The sequence below is a fragment of the Somniosus microcephalus genome, chromosome 12 (assembly GCF_052327205.1).
Source record: "Somniosus microcephalus isolate GS21.2 chromosome 12, FLI_Smic_1.0, whole genome shotgun sequence".
In the NCBI taxonomy this organism is placed as follows: domain Eukaryota; kingdom Metazoa; phylum Chordata; class Chondrichthyes; order Squaliformes; family Somniosidae; genus Somniosus; species Somniosus microcephalus.
The window spans coordinates 163,775,994-163,792,887 of record NC_140998.1 but is presented as its reverse complement, the minus strand read 5'-3'; the positions used below and the strand labels follow the sequence as shown (position 1 = coordinate 163,792,887).

The following is a 16,894-nucleotide window of genomic DNA, read 5'->3' as shown; positions in this document are numbered from 1 at the left end:
CTCCGCAGAATCCCACTCTCACCGTCAATCCACACAATCCCAGTCTTACCGTCACTCCACACAATCCCAGTCTCACTGTCACTCCACACAATCCCAGTCTCACCGTCACTCCACACAGTCCCAGTCTCACCGTCACTCCACACAAGCCCAGCCTCACCGTCACTCCACACAATCCCTGTCTCACCGTCACTCCGGACAATCCCTGTCTCACCATCACTCCGGACATTCCCAGTCTCACCGTCACTCCACTCAATCCCAGTCTCACTGTCACTTCACACAATCCCAGTCTCACCATCACTCCGGACATTCCCAGCCTCACCGTCACTCCACACAATCCCAGTCTCACCGTCACTTCACACAATCCCAGTCTCACCGTCACTCCGGACAATTCCAGTCTCACCGTCACTTCACACAATCCCTGTCTCACCGTCACTCCACACAATCCGAGTCTCACCATCACTCCGGACATTCCCAGTCTCACCGCCACTCCACACAATCCCAGTCTCACCGTCACTCCACACAATCCCACTCTCACCGTCACTCCACACAATCCCAGTCACTCCGAACAATCCCAGTCTCACCGCCACGCCAGACAATCCCAGTCTCACCGTCACTCCGCAGAATCCCAGTCTCACCGTCAATCCACACAATCCCAGTCTCACCGTCACTCCACACAATCCCAGTCTCACCGTCACTCCGGACAGTCCCAGTCTCACCGTCACACCACACAATCCCAGTCTCACCATCACTCCACGCAATCCCAGTCTCACCGTCACTCCACACAATCCCAGTCTCACCGTCACTCCACACAATCCCAGTCTCACCGGCACTCCACACAATCCCAGTCTCACCATCACTCCGGACATTCCCAGTCTCACCGCCACTCCGGACAATTCCAGTCTCACCGTCACTCCGGAAAATCCCAGTCTCACCGTCACACCAGACAATCCCAGTCACTCCGGACAGTCCCAGTCTCACCGTCACTCCACTCAATCCCAGTCTCACTGTCACTTCACACAATCCCAGTCTCACCATCACTCCGGACATTCCCAGCCTCACCGTCACTCCACACAATCCCAGTCTCACCGTCACTTCACACAATCCCAGTCTCACCGTCACTCCGGACAATTCCAGTCTCACCGTCACTTCACACAATCCCTGTCTCACCGTCACTCCAAACAATCCCAGTCTCACGGTCACGCCACACAATCCGAGTCTCACCATCACTCCGGACATTCCCAGTCTCACCGCCACTCCACACAATCCCAGTCTCACCGTCACTCCACACAATCCCACTCTCACCGTCACTCCACACAATCCCAGTCACTCCGAACAATCCCAGTCTCACCGTCACTCCGGACAGTCCCAGTCTCACCGTCACACCACACAATCCCAGTCTCACCATCACTCCACGCAATCCCAGTCTCACCGTCACTCCACACAATCCCAGTCTCACCGTCACTCCACACAATCCCAGTCTCACCGGCACTCCACACAATCCCAGTCTCACCATCACTCCGGACATTCCCAGTCTCACCGCCACTCCGGACAATTCCAGTCTCACCGTCACTCCGGAAAATCCCAGTCTCACCGTCACACCACACAATCCCAGTCTCACCGTCACTCCGGACAGTCCCAGTCTCACCGTCACACCACACAATCCCAGTCTCACCATCACTCCACGCAATCCCAGTCTCACCGTCACTCCACGCAATCCCAGTCTCACCGTCACTGCAGACAATCCCAGTCTCACCGTCACTCCACACAATCCCAGTCTCACCATCACTCCACACTATCACAGTCTCACCGTCACTCCGGAAAATCCCAGTCTCACCGTCACTCCGGAAAATCCCAGTCTCACCGTCACTCCGGAAAATCCTAGTCTCACCGTCACTCCGCACAATCCTAGTCTGACCGTCGCTCCACACAATCCCAGTCTCACCGTCTCTCCACAGAATCCCAGTCTCACCTTCACTCCGGACAATCCCAGTCTCACCGTCACTCCACACAATCCCAGTTGCACCGTCACTCCACACAATCCCAGTCTCACTGTCACTCCACACAATCCCTGTCTCACCGTCACTCCGGACAATCCCAGTCTCACCGTCACTCCACACAATCCCAGTCTCACCGTCACTCCGGACAATCCCAGTCTCACCGTCACTCCGGACAATCCCAGTCTCACCGTCACTCCGGACAATCCCTGTCTCACCATCACTCCGGACATTCCCAGTCTCACCGTCACTCCACACAATCCCAGTCTCACCATCACTCCGGACATTCCCAGCCTCACCGTCACTCCACACAATCCCAGTCTCACCGTCACTTCACAGAATCCCAGTCTCACCATCACTCCGAACAATCCCAGTCTCACCGTCACTCCGGACAATTCCAGTCTCACCGTCACTTCACACAATCCCTGTTTCACCGTCACTCCAAACAATCCCAGTCTCACGGTCACTCCACACAATCCGAGTCTCACCATCACTCCGGACATTCCCAGTCTCACCGTCACTCCACACAATACCAGTCTGACTGTCACTCCGGACAATCCCAGTCTGACCGTCACTCCACACAATCCCAGTCTCACCGTCACTCCGGCTAATTCCAGTCTAATATTCACTCCCCACAATCCCAGTCTCACCGGCACTCCACACAATCCCAGTCTCAACGTCACTCCGAACAATCCCAGTCTCACCGTCACTGCAGACAATCCCAGTCTCACCATCACTCCGGACATTTCCAGTCTCACCGCCACTCCGGACAATTCCAGTCTCACCGTCACTCCACACAATCCCAGTCTCACCGTCACTCCACACAATCCCAGTCTCACCGATACTCCGGACAATCCCACTCTCACCGTCACTCCACACAATCCCAGTCTCACCGTCACTCCACACAATCCCTGTCTCACCGTCACTCCGGACAATCCCAGTCTCACCGTCACTCCACACAGTCCCAGTCTCACCGTCACTCCGGACCATCCCAGTCTCACTGTCACTCCACACAATCCCAGTCTCACCGTCACTCCACACAATCCCAGTCTCACCGTCACTCCACACAGTCCCAGTCTCACCGTCACTCCACACAATCCCAGTCTCACCGTCACTCCACACAGTCCCAGTCTCACCGTCACTCCACACAGTCCCAGTCTCACCGTCACTCCACACAATCCCAGTCTCACGGTCACTCCACACAATCCCAGTCTCACTATCACTCCACACAATCCCAGTCTCATGGTCACTCCCCACAATCCCAGTCTCACCATCACTCCGGACATTCCCAGTCTCACCGCCACTCCGGACAATCCCAGTCTCACCGTCACTCCGGACAATCCCAGTCTCACCGTCACTCCACACAATCCCAGTCTCACCGTCACTCCACACAATCCCAGTCTCACCGTCACTCCACACAATCCCAGTCTCACCGTCACTCCACACAATCCCAGTTGCACCGTCACTCCACACAATCCAAGTCTCACCGTCACTCCACACAATCCCAGTCTCACCGTCACTCCAGACCATCCCAGTCTCACCGTCACACCACACAATCCCAGTCTCACCATCACGCCACACAATCCCAGTCTCACCGTCACTCCACACAATCCCAGTCTCACCGTCACTCCGGACAATCCCAGTCTCACCGTCACTCCACACAATCCCAGTCTCACCGGCACTCCACACAATCCCAGTCTCAACGTCACTCCGCACAATCCCAGTCTCAGCGTCACTGCAGACAATCCCAGTCTCACCATCACTCCGGACATTCCCAGTCTCACCGCCACTCCGGACAATTCCAGTCTCACCTTCACTCCACTCAATCCCAGTCTCACCGTCACTGCAGGCAATCCCAGTCTCACCATCACTCCGGACATTCCCAGTCTCACCGTCACTCCGGACAATTCCAGTCTCGCCTTCACTCCACTCAATCCCATTCTCACCGTCACTCCACACAATCCCAGTCTCACCGTCACTCCACACAATCCCAGTCTCACCGTCACTCCACACAATCCCAGTCTCACCGTCACTCCACACAATCTCAGTCTCACCGTCACTGCACACAATCCCAGTCTCACCGTCACTCCACACAAACCCAGTCTCACCGTCACTCCACACAATCCCAGTCTCACCGTCACTCCGGACAAACCCTGTCTCACTGATTCTCCGGACAATCGCACTCTCACCGTCACTCCACACAATCCCAGTCTCACCGTCACTCCACACAATCCCACTCTCACCGTCACTCCACACAATCCCAGTCTCACCGTCACTCTGAACAATCCCAGTCTCACCGTCACTCCACACAATCCCAGTCTCACCGCCACTCCAGACAATCCCAGTCTCACCGTCACTCCGCAGAATCCCAGTCTCACCGTCCATCCACACAATCCCAGTCTTACCGTCACTCCACACAATCCCAGTCTCACTGTCACTCCACACAATCCCAGTCTCACTGTCACTCCACACAGTCCCAGTCTCACCGTCACTCCACACAATCCCTGTCTCACCGTCACTCCGGACAATCCCTGTCTCACCATCACTCCGGACATTCCCAGTCTCACCGTCAGTCCACACAATCCCAGTCTCACTGTCACTTCACACAATCCCAGTCTCACCATCACTCCGGACATTCCCAGCCTCACCGTCACTCCACACAATCCCAGTCTCACCGTCACTTCACACAATCCCAGTCTCACCGTCACTCCGGACAATTCCAGTCTCACCGTCACTTCACACAATCCCTGTCTCACCGTCACTCCAAACAATCCCAGTCTCACGGTCACTCCACACAATCCGAGTCTCACCATCACTCCGGACATTCCCAGTCTCACCGCCACTCCACACAATCCCAGTCTCACCGTCACTCCACACAATCCCACTCTCACCGTCACTCCACACAATCCCAGTCACTCCGAACAATCCCAGTCTCACCGTCACTCCAGACTATCCCAGTCTCACCATCACTCCGGACATTCCCAGTCTCACCGCCACTCCGGACAATTCCAGTCTCACCTTCACTCCACTCAATCCCAGTCTCACTGTCACTGCAGACAATCCCAGTCTCACCGTCACTCCGGACATTCCCAGTCTCACTGTCACTCCACACAATCCCAGTCTCACCGTCACTCCACACAATCCCAGTCTCACCGTCACTCCACACAATCCCAGTCTCACCGTCACTCCACACAATCCCAGTCTCACCGTCACTCCGGACAATCCCAGTCTCACCGTCACGCCACACAATCCCAGTCTCACCGTCACTCCACACAGTCCCAGTCTCACCGTCACTCCACACAGTCCCAGTCTCACCGTCACTCCACACAATTCCAGTCTCACGGTCACTCCACACAATCCCAGTCTCACCTTCACTCCACACAATCCCAGTCTCACCCTCACTCCGGACATTCCCAGTCTCACCGTCACTCCACCCAATCCCAGTCTGACCATCACTCCACACAATCCCAGTCTCACCATCACTCCACACAAGCCCCATCACACCGTCTCTCCGGACAAACCAGTCTCCCCGTTAATCCGGACAATCCCAGTCTCACCTTCACTCCACACAATCCCAGTCTCATGGTCACTCCCCACAATCCCAGTCTCACCATCACTCCGGACATTCCCAGTCTCACCGCCACTCCGGACAATCCCAGTCTCACCGTCACGCCGGACATTCCCATTCTCACCGTCACTCCGGACAATCCCAGTCTCACCATCACTCCACACAATCCCAGTCTCACCGTCACTCCAGACCATCCCAGTCTCACCGTCACACCACACAATCCCAGTCTCACCATCACGCCACACAATCCCAGTCTCACCGTCACTCCACACAATCCCAGTCTCACCGTCACTCCGGACAATCCCAGTCTCACCGTCACTCCACACAATCCCAGTCTCACCGGCACTCCACACAATCCCAGTCTCAGCGTCACTGCAGACAATCCCAGTCTCACCATCACTCCGGACATTCCCAGTCTCACCGCCACTCCGGACAATTCCAGTCTCACCTTCACTCCACTCAATCCCAGTCTCACCGTCACTGCAGACAATCCCAGTCTCACCATCACTCCGGACATTCCCAGTCTCACCGTCACTCCGGACAATTCCAGTCTCACCTTCACTCCACTCAATCCCAGTCTCACCGTCACTCCACACAATCCCAGTCTCACCGTCACTCCACACAATCCCAGTCTCACCGTCACTCCACACAATCCCAGTCTCACCGTCACTCCGGACATTCCCAGTCTCACCGTCACTGCACACAATCCCAGTCTCACCGTCACTCCACACAAACCCAGTCTCACCGTCACTCCACACAAACCCAGTCTCACCGCCACGCCAGACAATCCCAGTCTCACCGTCACTCCGCAGAATCCCAGTCTCACCGTCAATCCACACAATCCCAGTCTCACCGTCACTCCACACAATCCCAGTCTCACCGTCACTCCGGACAGTCCCAGTCTCACCGTCACTCCACACAATCCCAGTCTCACCGTCACACCACACAATCCCAGTCTCACCATCACTCCACGCAATCCCAGTCTCACCGTCACTCCACACAATCCCAGTCTCACCGTCACTCCGGACAATCCCAGTCTCACCGTCACTCCACACAATCCCAGTCTCACCATCACTCCGGACATTCCCAGTCTCACCGCCACTCCGGACAATTCCAGTCTCACCTTCACTCCACTCAATCCCAGTCTCAACCTCACTCCGGACATTCCCAGTCTCACCGTCACTCCACCCAATCCCAGTCTGACCATCACTCCACACAATCCCAGTCTCACCATCACTCCGCACAATCCCAGTCCCACCGTCACTCCACACAAGCCCAATCTCACCATCTCTCCGGACAAACCCAGTCTCCCCATTACTCCGGACAATCCCAGTCTCACCTTCACTCCACACAATCCCAGTCTCATGGTCACTCCCCACAATCCCAGTCTCACCGTCACTCCGAACAATCCCAGTCTCACCGTCACTCCAGACAATCCCAGTCTCACCATCACTCCGGACATTCCCAGTCTCACCGCCACTCCGGACAATCCCAGTCTCACCGTCACGCCGGACATTCCCATTCTCACTGTCACTCCGGACAATCCCAGTCTCACCTTCACACCACACAATCCCAGTCTCACCAACACTCCACACAATCCCAGTCTCACCGTCACTCCACACAATCCCAGTCTCACCGTCACTCCACACAATCCCAGTTGCACCATCACTCCACACAATCCCAGTCTCACCGTCACTCTACACAATCCCAGTTGCACCGTCACTCCACACAATCCAAGTCTCACTGTCACTCCACACAATCCCTGTCTCACCGTCACTCCGGACAATCCAAGTCGCACCGTCACTCCACACAATCCCAGTCTCACCGTCACGCCGGACCATCCCAGTCTCACCATCACTCCGGACATTCCCAGTCTCACCGCCACTCCAGACAATCCCAGTCTCACCGTCACTCCGCAGAATCCCAGTCTCACCGTCAATCTACACAATCCCAGTCTCACCGTCACTCCACACAATCCCAGTCTCACCGTCACTCCGGACAATCCCTGTCTCACCGTCACTCCACACAATCCCAGTCTCACCGTCACACCACACAATCCCAGTCTCACCATCACTCCACACAATCCCAGTCTCACCGTCACTCCACACAATGCCAGCCTCACCGTCACTCCCCAAAATCCCAGTCTCACTGTCACTCCACACAGCCCAGTCTCACCGTCACTCCACACAATCCCAGTCTCACCGTCACTCCGGACAATCCCAGTCTCACCGTCACTCCACACAATCCCAGTCTCACCGTCACTCCGGACAATCCCTGTCTCACCGTCACTCCACACAATCCCAGTCTCACCGTCACACCACACAATCCCAGTCTCACCATCACTCCACACAATCCCAGTCTCACCGTCACTGCACACAATCCCAGTCTCACCGTCACTCCACACAATGCCAGCCTCACCGTCACTCCCCAAAATCCCAGTCTCACTGTCACTCCACACAGCCCAGTCTCACCGTCACTCCACACAATCCCAGTCTCACCGTCACTCCGGACAATCCCAGTCTCACCGTCACTCCACACAATCCCAGTCTCACCGTCATTCCGGACAATCCCTGTCTCACCGTCACTCCGGACATTCCCAGTCTCACCGCCACTCCGGACAATCCCAGTCTCACCGTCACGCCGGACATTCCCATTCTCACTGTCACTCCGGACAATCCCAGTCTCACCTTCACTCCACACAATCCCAGTCTCACCGTCACTCCACACAATCTCAGTCTCACCTTCACTCCACACAATCCCAGTCTCACCATCACTCCACACAATCTCAGTCTCACCTTCACTCCACACAATCCCAGTCTCACCATCACTCCACACAATCCCAGTCTCACCGTCACTCCACACAATCCCAGTCTCACCGTCACTCCACACAATCCCAGTCTCACCGTCACTCCGGACCATCCCAGTCTCACCGTCACTCCGGACAATCCCAGTCTCACCGTCACTCCGGACAATCCCTGTCTCGCCATCACTCCGGACATTCCTAGTCTCACCGTCACTCCACACAATCGCAGTCTCACCATCACTCCGGACATTCCCAGCCTCACCGTCACTCCACACAATCCCAGTCTCACCATCACTCCGAACAATCCCAGTCTCACCGTCACTCCACACAATCCCAGTCTCGCCATCACTCTGGACAATCCCAGTCTCACCGTCACTCCGGACAATCCCAGTCTCACCGTCACTCCACACAATCCCAGTCTCACTGTCACTCCACACTATCCCAGTCTCACCATCACTCCGGATCAATCCCAGTCTCACCGTCACTCCACACAATCCCAGTCTCACCGTCACGCCACACAATCCCAGTCTCACCGTCACTCCACACAATCCCAGTCTCACCGTCACTCCACACAATCCCAGTCTCAGTGTCACTCCGGACCATCCCAGTCTCACCGTCACTCCAGACAATCCCATTCTCACCGTCACTCCGGACATTCCCAGTCTCACCGTCACTCCGGACAATCCCAGTCTCACCGTCTCTCCACACAATCCCAATCTCACCGTCACTCCACACAATCCCAGTCTCACCGTCACTCCACACAATCCCAGTCTCACCGTCACTCCACACAATCCCTGTCTCACCGTCACTCCACACAATCCCAGTCTCACCGTCACTCCACACAGTCCCAGTCTCACCGTCACTCCACGCAATCCCAGTCTCAACGTCACTCCACACAATCCCAGTCTCAACGTCACTCCACACAATCCCAGTTGTACCTTCACTCCGGACAATCCCAGTCTCACTGTCACTTCTCACTATCCCAGTCTCACCGCCACTCCACACAATCCCAGTCTCACCGTCACTCCGGAGAATCCCAGTCTCACCGTTACTCCACACAATCCCAGTCTCACCGCCACTCCGGACAATCCCTGTCTCACCGTCACTCCGGACATTCCCAGTCTCACCGTCACTCTACACAATCCCAGTCTCACCGTCACTCCACACAATCCCAGTCTCACCGTCACCCCACGCAATCCCAGTCTCACCGTCACTCCGGACAATCCCAGTCTCACCGTCACTCCACACAATCCCAGTCTCACCGTTACTTCACACAATCCCAGTCTCTCCGTCACTCCACAGAATCCCAGTCTCACCATCACTCCACACAATCCCAGTCTCACCGTCACTCCACACAATCCCCGTCACTCCACGCAAACCCAGTCTCACCGTCACTCCGGACAATCCCAGTCTCACCGTCACTCCGGACAATCCCAGTCTCACCGTCACTCCACACAATCCCAGTCTCACCGTCACTCCACAAAGTCCCATTCTCACCGTCATTCCACACAATCCCAGTCTCACCGTCACTCCACACAATCCCAGTCTCACCGTTTCTCCGGACAATCCCAGTCTCACCGTCACTCCACACAATCCCAGTCTCACCGTCACTCCACACAATCCCAGTCTCACCGTCACTCCACAAAGTCCCATTCTCACCGTCATTCCTCACAATCCCAGTCTCACCGTTTTTCCACACAGTCCCAGTCTCACCGTCATTCCACACAATCCCAGTCTCACAATCACTCCACCCACAATCCGATTGATGGATATGGGGATCGGGCGGTCAAGTGGAGTTGAGTCGATGATCAGCCATGACCTTATTGAATGGCGGAGCGGGCTTGAGTGGCCGAATGTCCTCCTCCTGCTGCTAATTTTTTTTTTCTTATCTTCTTATAAGAGCACAACAGGAAAAAGTATATGTGTTCAGGAGAGTGAGCGCACATACTGTATCACAACAAATTAAATTTATTAATCAAGGCACTGTCACAGGCTCCACAGAGAAACTGACTAGTTAATTGTGACGAGTGGCACTGGGTGAACCCAACTGCAGGAAGGCAAACTGAGGCAGAGGTTAGGTTGCATAAACAAAGGTAGACTTTACTAGAAACAAACAAATTAACACCAGCACAGATACAGGCTAGTAGGCCGGCAAGAGGATCACGAGGCAGTGTGAAACTCAAGACTGAGCACTGGACATAAAACTAAGCACCACTTAAATAGCAGGCATATAACCATGCACAGGTGAGTATGATTAGGAAGAAAGAAGGAAACAATTAAGAGTTCATGGTGCCCTCTGGTGGCGAGGTGAGGCAGAACCTGGGTCATTGCTGACAGGACCTCCCCCTAGGAACGGCCCCCGATGTGCCCCCAGAAGGTCCATGGCGACGACGAAGAAAGACCTGCACCAAGTCATGATCCAGGATGTTCCGGTCCGGGACCCAAGAGCGTTCCTCCGGACCATTCCCCTCCCAGTCCACCAGGAACTGGAGGCTCCCGTGAACCCGGCGAGAGTCCATCAGGCGACGGACCGTGTAGGCAGGCTGGCCGTCGATGATGCGGGGAGCAGGGGGAGGCCTCGTGGCAGGCGCCAGGGAACTGATGGCCACTGGCCGGAGCCGGAGCACGTGGAAGGTGGGATGAATCCGCATGGAGCGAGGCAGCTGGAGATGGTAGGACACTGGGTTGACCTTCCTCAACACCGTGAAGGGACCGATGAAACGGGGCTCCAGCTTGCGGGACTCCACCCGCAGCAGGAGATCCTGAGTAGAAAGCCAGACCCTCTGACCAGGACGGAATGAAGGAGCCGGTCTGCGCCGCTTGTTGGCCTGGATCCGTCGTTGCTGAGAAGCTCATTGTAAAGCCAGCCGCGCTCTTCTCCAGGTCCGTCGACAGCGCTGGTCAAACTTCTCCGCGGAGGGAACACCCACCTCGAGCTCCTGCTCCGGAACAGTGGAGGCTGAAACCCGAACTGGCACTTGAATGGTGATATTCCTGTGGAGGAGCAGTGCAAGGTGTTGTGCGTGTACTCAGCTCAGACGATGTGACGGCTCCAGGTCGCAGGGTTAGCAGACACGAGACACCTTAGGGTCGTCTCCAGGTCTTGATTGATCTGTTCCGTTTGACCATTAGACTGAGGGTGGAAACCCGAGGAAAGGCTGATAGTAGCTCCAATGAGCTTATAGAAAGCTCTCCAAAACCGGGAGGCGAATTGTGGACCACGGTCAGAGACGATGTCAAGAGGCAAATCGAACAACCTGAAAACATGCTGGACCATGAGCTCGGCTGTCTCTTGGGCTGAGGGAAGCTTGGGCAAGGGCAGAAAGCAACAGGCTTTGGAGAAGCGATCCACAATGACCAGAATGACAGTGTTGCCTTGAGATGGTGGAAGGCCTGTGATGAAATCCACAGAGAGGTGTGACCAGGGGCGGGTGGGAATGGGGAGAGGATGCAGCAAACCCTGGGGGCGGGATCGAGGGTTCTTGTTTCGTGCACAAGTAGCACAAGCTGCCACGAACGCCTTTACGTCCCTCTCCATGGTGGGCCACCAGAACCTTCCGTGAAGAAACTCCAGCGTCCTGGATGTGCCTGGATGACTGGTGAGTCGAGACGAATGCCCCCACTGCAGAACTTGCGAGCGTGCCGTGTTGGGAACAAAAAGGCGACCTGGTGGGCCATTGCCAGGGTCTGCCTCCCTCTGCTGCGCCTTTCTGACCAGCGTCTCGATCCCCCAGCGAACTGGTGCTACAATTCGAGAAGTTGGAAGAATAGGTTCTGGTTGTCTCTCCCGCTCAGGTGGATCAAATTGCCTGGAGAGAGCATCAGGCTTGAGATTCTTGGATCCTGGACGATATGACAGGACAAAGTCGAAACGATTGAAAAATCAAGCCCAGCAAGCTTGATGGGAGTTAAGCCGTTTGGCCTCCTGGATATAGGCCAGATTCTTATGGTCTGTCCAGACAATGAACGGGTGTTTAGACCCCTCCAACCAATGTCTCCACTCCTCCAGTGCCAACTTAACTGCTAGTAGTTCCCTGTTTCCAATATCACAGTTTCGCTCTGCAGGAGTGAGTCGGCAAGAAAAGAAGGCGCAAGGGTGCAGCTTGTTGTCGTTAGACCGCTGGGACAAAACGGCACCCACTCCTATATCAGAGGCATCCACCTCGACAATGAAGGGGAGTGAAGGATCTGGAATCACGAGGACAGGAGCAGACGTGAAGCGCCGCTTGAGATCCTCGAAAGCCTGCGCAGCCTCAGCAGACCAACTGAACGGGGTGGAAGCGGTTTTGGTGAGGGCGTTGAGAGGGGCAGCAATGGTGCCGAAGTTCCTGATGAATCTCCGATAGAAATGAGCAAACCCCAAGAAACGTTGCACCTGTTTGAGAGAGGTGGGTGGTGGCCAATCTCGGACAGCTTGGGTCTTGCCAGGGTCCATTTGGATGTTGCCGCTGGAGATGATGAAGCCCAGGAATGAAACCGTGGAAACGTGAAACTCACACTTCTCAGCCTTGACAAACAAGAGGTTGTTAAGCAGACGTTGCAGGACTTGCCTTACATGCTGGACATGATCGTGAAGAGTTTTGGAGAAAATGAGAATGTCATACAGGTCGACAAAGACAAAGCGATTCAGCATGTCTCAGAGGACGTCGTTGATGAGCGCCTGGAACACAGCAGGGGCATTGGTCAATCCAAAGGGCATGACCAGGTTCTCATAGTGCCCAGTAGGTGTGTTGAATGCCGTCTTCCACTCGTCCCCTTCGCGGACACGGATGAGGTTGTAGGCGTTGCGGAGATCCAATTTTGTGAAGACTGTGGCTCCCTGTAGTAGCTTGAAGGCTGTCGACATGAGCGGAAGAGGATAACGGTTATAGCAATCTTGTTAAGGCCACGGTAGTCGATGCAGGGGCGGAGACCTCCATCTTTCTTACTCACGAAGAAAAAACCGGCACCAGCAGGAGAGGTGGACGGACGGATGAAGCCAGCAGTGAGGGCGTCATGGATGTAATCCTCCATGGCGGCAGTCTCTGGAGCAGAAAGAGAGAAGATCCTACCCCTAGGTGGGCATGTCCCAGGCAGGAGGTCAATGGCACAGTCATATGGCCTATGAGGGGGAAGTGATGTGGCTCGAACCTTACTAAAAACCTCTCTTAAATCCTCATACTCGGGAGGCACTCGGGACAATTCAGAGTGAGATGGTGGCTCCTGGGGCTGGGAAGGAGGCTTGGAGCGAAGACAGGTGGTGTGGCAGGCGGAGGCCCATTCCGTAAGCCGGCCGGCGGCCCAATCCATGCGTGGATTATGGCAGGCCAACCAAGGGTAACCCAGAACTAATGGAAACTCGAGAGAGTGGATAAGGGAGAATTGGATGGTCTTGAAATGTTGTCCTTCCACGCCCAAACACAGGGGGGCAGTAAGATGGTGAATAGTTCCGGAGCCCAGGGGTCTTCCATCCAGTGCGATAACAGTGAGGGGGTGATCTGGATGGGTCAGGGGAATCTTGAGCTGTTTAGCTAAACCCAAATCCATGAAGTTACCATCGGCCCCAGAATCCACCAGGGCCTTAAGATCATGTTGTTAATTGCCCCAGAAAAGGGAAGATGCCAGCAGGACCCTAGAAACAGTGGGGCCGGGAGGGACAGTTACGCTACATGGTCTACATCCCAGGGTACTTAAGGAAGTGGCCCTAGAAATAGTAGATGCATTGCTGGTCATCTTCCAGAACTCGATAGACTCTGGAACGGTACCCATGGATTGGAGGGTAGCTAATGTTACCCCGCTATTCAAAAAAGGTGGTAGAGAAAAAGCGGGGAATTATAGACCGGTAAGCCTGACATCGGTAGTGGGGAAAATGCTGGAGTCTATTATAAAAGATGTAATAGCAGAGCACTTGGAAAGCAGTGACAAGATCGGACAAAGTCAACATGGATTTACAAAAGGTAAATCATGTTTGACTAATCTACTGCAATTTTTTGAGGATGTAACTGGTAAAATAGATAAGGGAGAACCAGTGGATGTGGTGTATTTGGACTTTCAGAAGGCTTTCGATAAGGTCCCACATAAGAGATTAGCGTGCAAAATTAAGGCACATGGGATTGGGGGCAAGGTATTGACTTGGATAGAGAACTGGTTGGTGGACAGAAAGCAAAGAGTTGGAATAAATGGGTCGTTTTCCGAGTGGCAGGCAGTGACTAGTGGGGTACCGCAAGGATCGGTCCTAGGACCCCAGCTGTTCACAATATATATTAATGATCTAGATGAGGGAATTGGATGTAATATCTCCAAATTTGCAGACGACACAAAGCTGGGTGGGAGGGTAAGCTGTGAGGAGGATGTCGTGAAACTCCAGTACGATTTGGACAGGATGGGTGATTGGGCAGAAACACGGCAAATGCACTATAATGTGGATAAATGTGAGGTTATCCACTTTGGTGGCAAAAACAGGAAGGCAGATTATTATTTGAATGGCAATAGATTGGGAGAAGGGGAAGTGCAAAGAGACCTGGGTGTTATTGTGCACCAGTCACTGAAGGTAAGCATGCAGGTGCAGCAGGCGGTTAAGAAGGCAAATGGTATGTTGGCCTTCGTAGCAAGAGGGTTCGAGTACAGGAACAAGGATGTCTTGCTACAGTTGTACAGGGCCTTGGTGAGACCGCACCTTAAGTATTGTGTGCAGTTTTGGTCACCTTACCTGAGGAAGGACGTTCTTGCCATGGAGGGAGTGCAGCGAAGATTCACCAGGCTGATACCTGGGATGGCAGGAATGACGTATGAGGAGAGATTGTGTCGATTGGGCTTATACTCACTGGAATTTAGAAGATTGAGAGGGGATCTCATCGAAACCTATAAAATTCTGTCAGGTCTGGACAGACTAGATGCAGGAAGGATGTTTCGGATGGCCGGGGAGTCCAGAACCAGGGGTCATAGTCTAAGGATAAGGGGTAAGCCATTTAGGACTGAAATGAGGAGGAATTTCTTCACCCAGAGAGAGTGGTGAACCTGTGGAATTCTCTGCCACAGAGGGCGGTGGAGGCCAGTTCATTAAATATATTCAAGAAAGAGTTGGATATATTTCTTGAGGCTAAAGGGATCAAGGGATATGGGGAGAAAGCAGGGACAGGGTACTGAATTTGGATGATCAGCCATGATCTCATTGAATGGCGGAGCAGGCTCAAAGGGCCGAATGGCCTACTCCTGCTCCTATCTTCTATGTTTCTATGTCTATGTTTCTATGCTCATCTCAGGGCCCTCTGTCCTGGACGAGCCCTGGCTTTTCCCATCAATTGGACAAGAAGAGCGAAAGTGGCCCGGTTCCCCACAATAGAGGCAAGATCCCTCTCTCATTCGGCGATCACGTTCAGGCTGCGAGAGACGAGCTACTCCCAACTGCATGGGCTCCTCTGGAGCAGTCAAAGATGGACTCGGGATGGCTCGGAGGCTCTCGGATGGCTTCGAAGCAGGGAAGGCTCTTGTTTCCGGAAGTGGGGTGAAAAAGGAGCGGCGTTCTCTTCGCCTCTCACGGAGACGATTATCCACTCAAATGGACATATCAAAGAGAGACTCCAAATCACTCACTGAATCTCTGAAAGCCAGTTCGTCCTGGATTTCATCCATGAGACCGTGGCAAAAAGTGGCGATGAGCGCCTCCGAATTCCATTGGCTCTCCGCCGCGAGAGTGCAAAACTCAATGGCGAAGTCCGCAACGCTACGAGCCCCCTGGCGAAGCCGAAGCAGTTTGTTAGATGCCTCTCTCCCATTGACAGGATGATCAAAGACCTTTCTCATTTCCTCAGTGAAAAGTTGGTAGTTTGAACATGCCAGAGTTTGCTGTTCTCAGACAGCCGTAGCCCAGGTAAGTGCTTTGCCGGTGAGTAGCGAAACGATGTAGGCTACTCGGGAACGGTCAGTGGGAAACAATGAACCTTGCAGCTCGAAAGCCAGGGAACACTGGGTTAGAAAGTCTCGACATCCTCCCGGGTTACCATCATAGCGCTCGGGTGCAGGTAATCGGGGTTCTTTCAGAGGGGGAAGCGAAACCGAAGGAGCGGGTAACGGTGCTGGAGTAGCTTGGGTCGCCTGACTCTGGCTCTGATGGAAAGCAATGACGAGGGCCTCCAGCTGTTTCTGGCTTCGGGAGAACGACGTGGCGAAGCACCGCAGTTCATCCAAGATCAGTTGTAGATGTTCAAAGACACGTCGTGGCCATTGGTCCCTCTCTGCTGGGTCCATGTTTGGCTCAGTCTTGCTGTGACGAGTGGCACTGGGTGAACCCAATTGCAGGAAGGCAAACTGAGGCAGAGGTTAGGTTGCATAAACAAAGGTAGACTTTACTAGAAACAAACAAAATAACAACAGCACAGATACAGGCTAGTCGGCTAGCAAGAGGATCACAAGGCAGTGTGAAACTCAAGACTGAGCACTGGACATAAAACTAAGCACCACTTAAATAGCAGGCATATAACCATGCACAGGTGAGTACGATTAGGAAGAAAGAAGGAAACAATTAAGAGTTCATGGTGCCCTCTGGTGGCG

General features: G+C 54.1%; 1 protein-coding gene across 1 annotated transcript in view; it reads left to right on the top strand.

Moving 5' to 3' along the window:
• The window catches only part of LOC147109675 (uncharacterized), a 130,383-nt gene that overhangs the window by 112,521 nt on the left and 968 nt on the right, over positions 1–16,894 (top strand). The gene's annotated exons all lie outside the window — the stretch shown is intronic.